Raw genomic sequence first — 6,008 nt, forward strand, 5'->3', positions numbered from 1 at the left:
GCACTTCAGTATTAGCAGCTTCTTGATGTTACAGACTCAGCACTACAGCTCTAGGAGCTTGGGTTGCCAGTTGCCTTGCTGTCCTGCTGACCATCGCCTGTTGCTAACATCTCATCATTTGTCCACTCTCACTACATTGCTGCCCCTTGCCATCTCTTCTCAAGCTACTGGCTGACTTGACAGTGATGTAGGGCAGCTTCTTGGCTTCATTTAGGAGTGAATTCAAGAGCAAGCTAGTGGTAGAAGTAAGCAGTTTTATTGAAGTGGCGGTGTTAGAGCTCTGTGACTGCTCATTGTGGAACAAGGCTAGCCCATAGGCACTGCACTGAGAAAAGCAGCCTAGGGATACTTCTGTGGGTGTTACATAGCTGTATTTATACCCACTTTCATTTACATGCAAATTAATACATGCATTATTCAAAAATCTCTAGAAAATGGCCGGTAACTTCTGGGTGTTGACATAGAATTTGTCAACTGTCATGGTGCTGGTGGGAATGTCTTATGCTGATGGGGCGCAACAGCCAGGGGTTGCTTTCAGGGCCACTTGTCAGTTTTAGCCAGTTTTCAATCTGGTCTGGGAGATGAGTCCTATTGGTGTCCTGCCTCACTATGGCATCACCATCACCACAGAAGAAATAAAGGTTAAATTACATTTTAATTAAAATCAGAAATATATTTTATGGCATATGACTGGACAGAGAATGTCATAACTGAATTTATTTACATCTCTATCCCATTCTGTAGCCTGAGATCTACTCTGAAACACACTGAACCAATCCTAGCACTTCCTATTTGGCCTATATCAGGGTAATGGTCCATTAAGTATTTTATAATTCATGTGTACCCAACCTACTGTTTTATCCACACATTTACTAAAGAATCATAGTTTTGTGCTTTTATTTAAAAAAATTCAAATGAAGTCTTACTCAGAATGATAAAAGGCGAGAAGAGTGAGTTATTTGTTTTGGGGATAAGCACACCATTTCTTTTTTTAAAATAATTTTTGGGGGAACTTTTTGGTAAAAATCAGAAAGCCTTCTAGACAAATTCTAAAAGAGCTGTAACACTCAAAATTTCTTCCAAATTTTTATTTACCTGTAAAAGCAAATGGATATATGCCTTCCTCTTAAAATCACATGCATCTTTGTTTTAATAGAATAATTTTCAATAATTTTTTACAGTGAAATCCTGGAATGAATTTCCAATATGTATAGGTGATGAAAGCAATTCAGAAACTCAACAGAGAATTCTATTCACTGGTTTAAAAGACTTCTTTATTTGCAGAAGGCTTAGAATAAATATTTAAAAGTACGAGAGTTTTAGTGAGCATTGTGTGAAAATCAATGTTTTTATCTGAGAAAACTATCTGATAATATTTATTGTAGAAAATGTAATGCCTCAGGATAATAGCATTTTTCTATCATGCCTTAGTCTCTCCTTTGGCCCACTTTACCATGAGGGTAGAAAGAAATAGAGAATGTTTTACCCACATCCCAATTTGAAGAGCAAGAAAAGCTAATGGTCTGTTTAATCTAACTCATCAGTTCATCAGTACCATGAGTGATGCATAGTGTACTTGATTTTCAATTAATCTGTTGCCAGAAATAATAAATCAATTACTCAGTGTAGTAAACATACTCACTTTTGGCAGAAACAATAAGTTTTAATAATATTCAATTATGTGGTATATTTATAGTATATATACTATAAAAATACTCTGGTATATATTATAGTATATATACTATAAAATATACTAGTTATAGTTTAAGTTTCTCTCAAGACTGTTTTTACCCCATGATCTTAATGAGCATATATATAAGCTATTGCCCATTTCTTTATCACTGGGGTAAAGCAAATATGGCAACTCTAGCAACAAGACCCAATAAGAGAAAGCACTTGCTTTTCGTAACAATTGTGTAGCTCTGCCTAGATTAAACACTCAACAATTTCCCATTCAATCTCTTCAAAGCAACTTGCTCTCTTGTTTCCTCAGGTTAAGTGTGATGAGAACCAGACCTGTGGGTTGTGACCTTTTCTGGGATGAAAGATGCCATGTGACTAAAATATTCTGTGATTAATGTACATTCATTTTGCTTTTGATAGTATTCAGTGTTGATTCAAGTTTTTGAGATAATTAAAAAACCTGACTTGGTGAGTTACTGCTATGTGTACCTTGAACTGCTGTGATCTCTGGAATATTTTGTGCCCATATGATTTAAGGAGTTGGCTTGAAGTGCATGACTTCAGCTCTTTTTCTGTCTCTTATTCCAAAGTTCAGCTAATAAAGAACACCCTGTTTGAGCTTAAGCATTAGACTTTTCTATTCAGAGACTACTTAAAAATGCATAAGGCAAGACCAGATGGAGACCAGCTGCTGCCTGGGAGAGGGAGCAGGTCTGATGGTCACCGCATGGGTGCAAGGACTTATCTGAGCCCTTACTGTGGGTGCACATCAGAGCCCATGTCTGTGTGGACATAAGTTTCCTCATACCTGTCTTTAAAACCCCTACCTCTGTCCTCCATTCTAAACCCTCATAGCACCTGTTCCGCAACCCATAAGCTCTCCACATTCCCTTCAACTTAGCGGATTTTTATGGAGACTTTATCACATAGGCATAATTCATTATTAACTAAATCTCCAACCTCTCTCTTCTTCCCAGCGGAGAAAAGCGGGGCTGATTTCTAATTATGGCCTGGCCTTTCTGGTGACCAGCTCCCATTTAAGAGCCCATCAAGAGCCATCAAGAGCCATTAGAACAAAATACATATCTATCAATCCAGAAATTTGAAAAAATTCAGTAACTCTGTAGCAGAAACCCAGGATCAAGATGTAACTTTTTACCAAAGATTATTCCGCACCACTATCTAGAAGAATTTTAAAAATTTTGTTTCAGGGAGCAAAGGAAAATATCTGTCTATTTAACTATCTGTCATCTATTATCTCTATCTAAAGAACATATATATATATGTAATTTCACAGTTATATACTTTGATATTAATGTACTCACTCCAGCATGATTGTATTTTAATTAGTGTTATATTGGTATGTATTTTTAAATTCTTTTATCATTACTTTTATCTTTATATTTAAAATGGATTTCTTTTAGGCAGCATATAGTTAGGTTTTACTTTTGTATTCAATCTAAAATCATCTTCCTTTTAATCATGATACACTTTTTTTACTTAATGTCAAGATTAATGTGGTTAAGCATAAAACTACTATCTTACTATTTGTTTTTTACTTGTCCCACATAATCTTTTTAAAATGTCTATATTTTTTTTTTTTTTGAGACAGAGTTTTGCTCTTGTTACCCAGGCTGGAGTGCAATGGCACGATCTCGGTTCACTGCAACCTCTGCCTCCCAGGTTCAAGTGATTCTCCTGCCTCAGCCTCTCAAGTAACTGGTTTACAAGTTCATGCCACCACGCCCAGCTAATTTTTTGTATTTTTAGTAGAGACAGGGTTTCACCATGTTGGCCAGCACGGTCTCAATCTCCTGACCTCATGATCTGCCCACCTCAGCCACTGGGATTACAGGCGTTGAGTGACCATGCCCGGCTGAAGTATACTATCATTCTTATCTTTGACACTCTACATAGTGTATTTTTCCTTTTTTTTTTTTTTTTTTTAGTTTTTTTTCTTTATTACAGGTTCAAACCACTTCATTAGGGTTGCCTTGTAGTTTTCATCTTATTTTACAGACTTGGAGATTATTGAGCTTGAATCTGTGGGTTTATGGTTGTCATCAAATTTAGGAAAATTTCAGTGATTATTATATCTTCATGTTTTTTTCTGTTTCTCATCTCTCTTACCTTCTTTAGGGATTCCAATTAATATATTAGCTTAACTAAAGTTGTCCTAGAATTTACTAATATTCAATTAATTTTTCTATTTTATTTTGCATAATATCTGGCATTTTTTTGATTTCAATAATCTTTTCTTATCCAATGCCTAATCAGATGTGATCCTATTCAATATATTTTTCATCTCATATATTTTAGATTTCATCCTAGAAGCTTTATTTTTATGTTTAATATCTTCCATTTCTCTGCTTAAACTTTTATTTATATTCTTGAACGTATCTTACATACTTCAAATAAATATTTTAGTGCCCTTGCCTATTAATTATAGTGCCTATAAAATTCATGTCTGTTTCTATTAATTGCTATATTTTTTCTCATAGTGAGGTGTATTTCCTGCTTCTTTGCACTCCTGGCAATTTTTGTATTTGATGACAGGCGTTGGAATCATACACCGTTAGCTGTTTGATACTTTTGCATTTCTATAATGTTCTTGAACTTTGTTCTGGGATAGAGTTAAGCTATTTGAGAACACATTGATACTTTTAATGCTTGCCTTAAACTTTCTTAGGTAAACTCAGAGTAGCTCTTACTCTAAGACTATTTTTCTGCACTAATGAGGCTATACTCATCTGAGTATTCTTCCTAATATTCCAGGAATTTAGAGGTGTTTTTACACCTATGACAGGTGAGAACACAGATTATTCTCAGTCCAGTATTCTCTCTATGGAATTGTCCCTCTCATCCTTTTAGTTGTTTCTTTTTCTGATCTCCATATATGCATCTAAAATCAGTACTCAAGACTAATGAGGATCACTACGAAGAATTCTAGAACATTCTCTGCGTGGAATGTTTTCTTCAATACTCTATCTTATGAATTCTAGCTACCTTGTCCTCCCAGGACTTAAAACTCTATCTTGTTAACTTTGGGTAACTACTAGGACCTGTGTGTGTGTGTGTGTATGTGTGTGTGTGTGTGTGTGTGTGTTTTCCCCCTCTCTCTACTATAAATTGAAAACACTTTCTAGTTATTAGCCTAGGATAAATGTTCCACATACCTTAATTTTCCTTCTTTTGGGAATTATTGTCTTGCACCAGCTATTTTCACGTGTATAAAAATTGTTGTTTTATAATTTCTTCTGTATTTTTTTTAGCTTTTTATATCAGGCAAAGAGGCAAATTTGTTCCCTGTTACTCCAGCTTGGTTGTATGTGTAAGTCTGATTATTTTTTAAGATCAGAAACATATTTTTGGAAAATAATTCAATAAGAAATGATATTAAAGTTTTATTCTTTATCTGTTATAATACCAGATCTTTATTCTAATATAGAATACAGTGTGTTTCATAAATCCCTACTTTTTATCTTGTGCTATGTGGGTTGTCATGGAAACAACAATGAACAATTGTAAAACATGATTACTCATCCCAAGCTGCTTGCAGATTATATATAGATACATGGGGAATAATTAGTTACTATAAAGTCTTCACAAATTAGTCATTAATTTAAAAATCTTAACCCATCTATAGATCAGCAGTAAAACTTGGTATTATTTCTGCCTCTAAAGCTAAAAATCTGTTATAAAGTATTGCTCAAATGATAGGAATTATAACTATTAAAAATCATTGCTATGGACTGAATATTTGTGTCCCCACAAAATTCCTACATTGAAATCATAATTCCCATTGTGATGTAATAGAAAATGGGGTCTTTGAGAGGTGACTAGTTCATAGGGACAGAGCCCTCAAGAATATTTAGTGTCCTTATGAAAAGAAACATAAGAGAAATGATAACTTTCTAGACAAAATGGGAATACAAGGTGAAGATAGCCATCTGCAAACTATGATGTGGGCCTTACTAGACACTGAATCTTCCTGTGCCTCAATTTTGGACTTCCCAGCCCCTAGAATTGTGAGAAACAATTTTATGTCATTTAAGCCTCTGTTCTATTGTTAATCTATGGTATTCTGTTGTAGCAGCCCAGGCTAAAATATATGATTGTTTAATTGTAAAGGCTGTGTTGACTTCCAAATGGAAAGTAATAGCTTGTGATTAGAACAGTCTAGAAAAGAAAAAGAAGAAAATATCTTTTTTAAACTGAAGTTCTGATGATACTTAATCCTTACTCTCAGTTTTTTTTTTTTTTTTTTTTTTTTTTTTTTTTTTTTTTTGAAATTAGATATATCTCTTCAGGTATCCAATAATAAT

The 6,008-nt window shown here is 34.3% G+C and overlaps 1 non-coding gene across 1 annotated transcript; it reads right to left on the bottom strand.

Moving 5' to 3' along the window:
* Positions 1-1,005: 1,005 nt before the first annotated feature.
* LOC116558137 lies at positions 1,006-1,069 on the bottom strand. Its single transcript, XR_004271866.1, has one exon. It is a non-coding gene; the product is annotated as a U7 small nuclear RNA (small nuclear RNA).
* Positions 1,070-6,008: the final 4,939 nt, after the last annotated feature.

Source organism: Sapajus apella, unplaced genomic scaffold (genome assembly GCF_009761245.1).
Source record: "Sapajus apella isolate SASKATOON/1434 unplaced genomic scaffold, GSC_monkey_1.0 scaffold20, whole genome shotgun sequence".
Classification (NCBI taxonomy): Eukaryota; Metazoa; Chordata; class Mammalia; order Primates; family Cebidae; genus Sapajus; species Sapajus apella.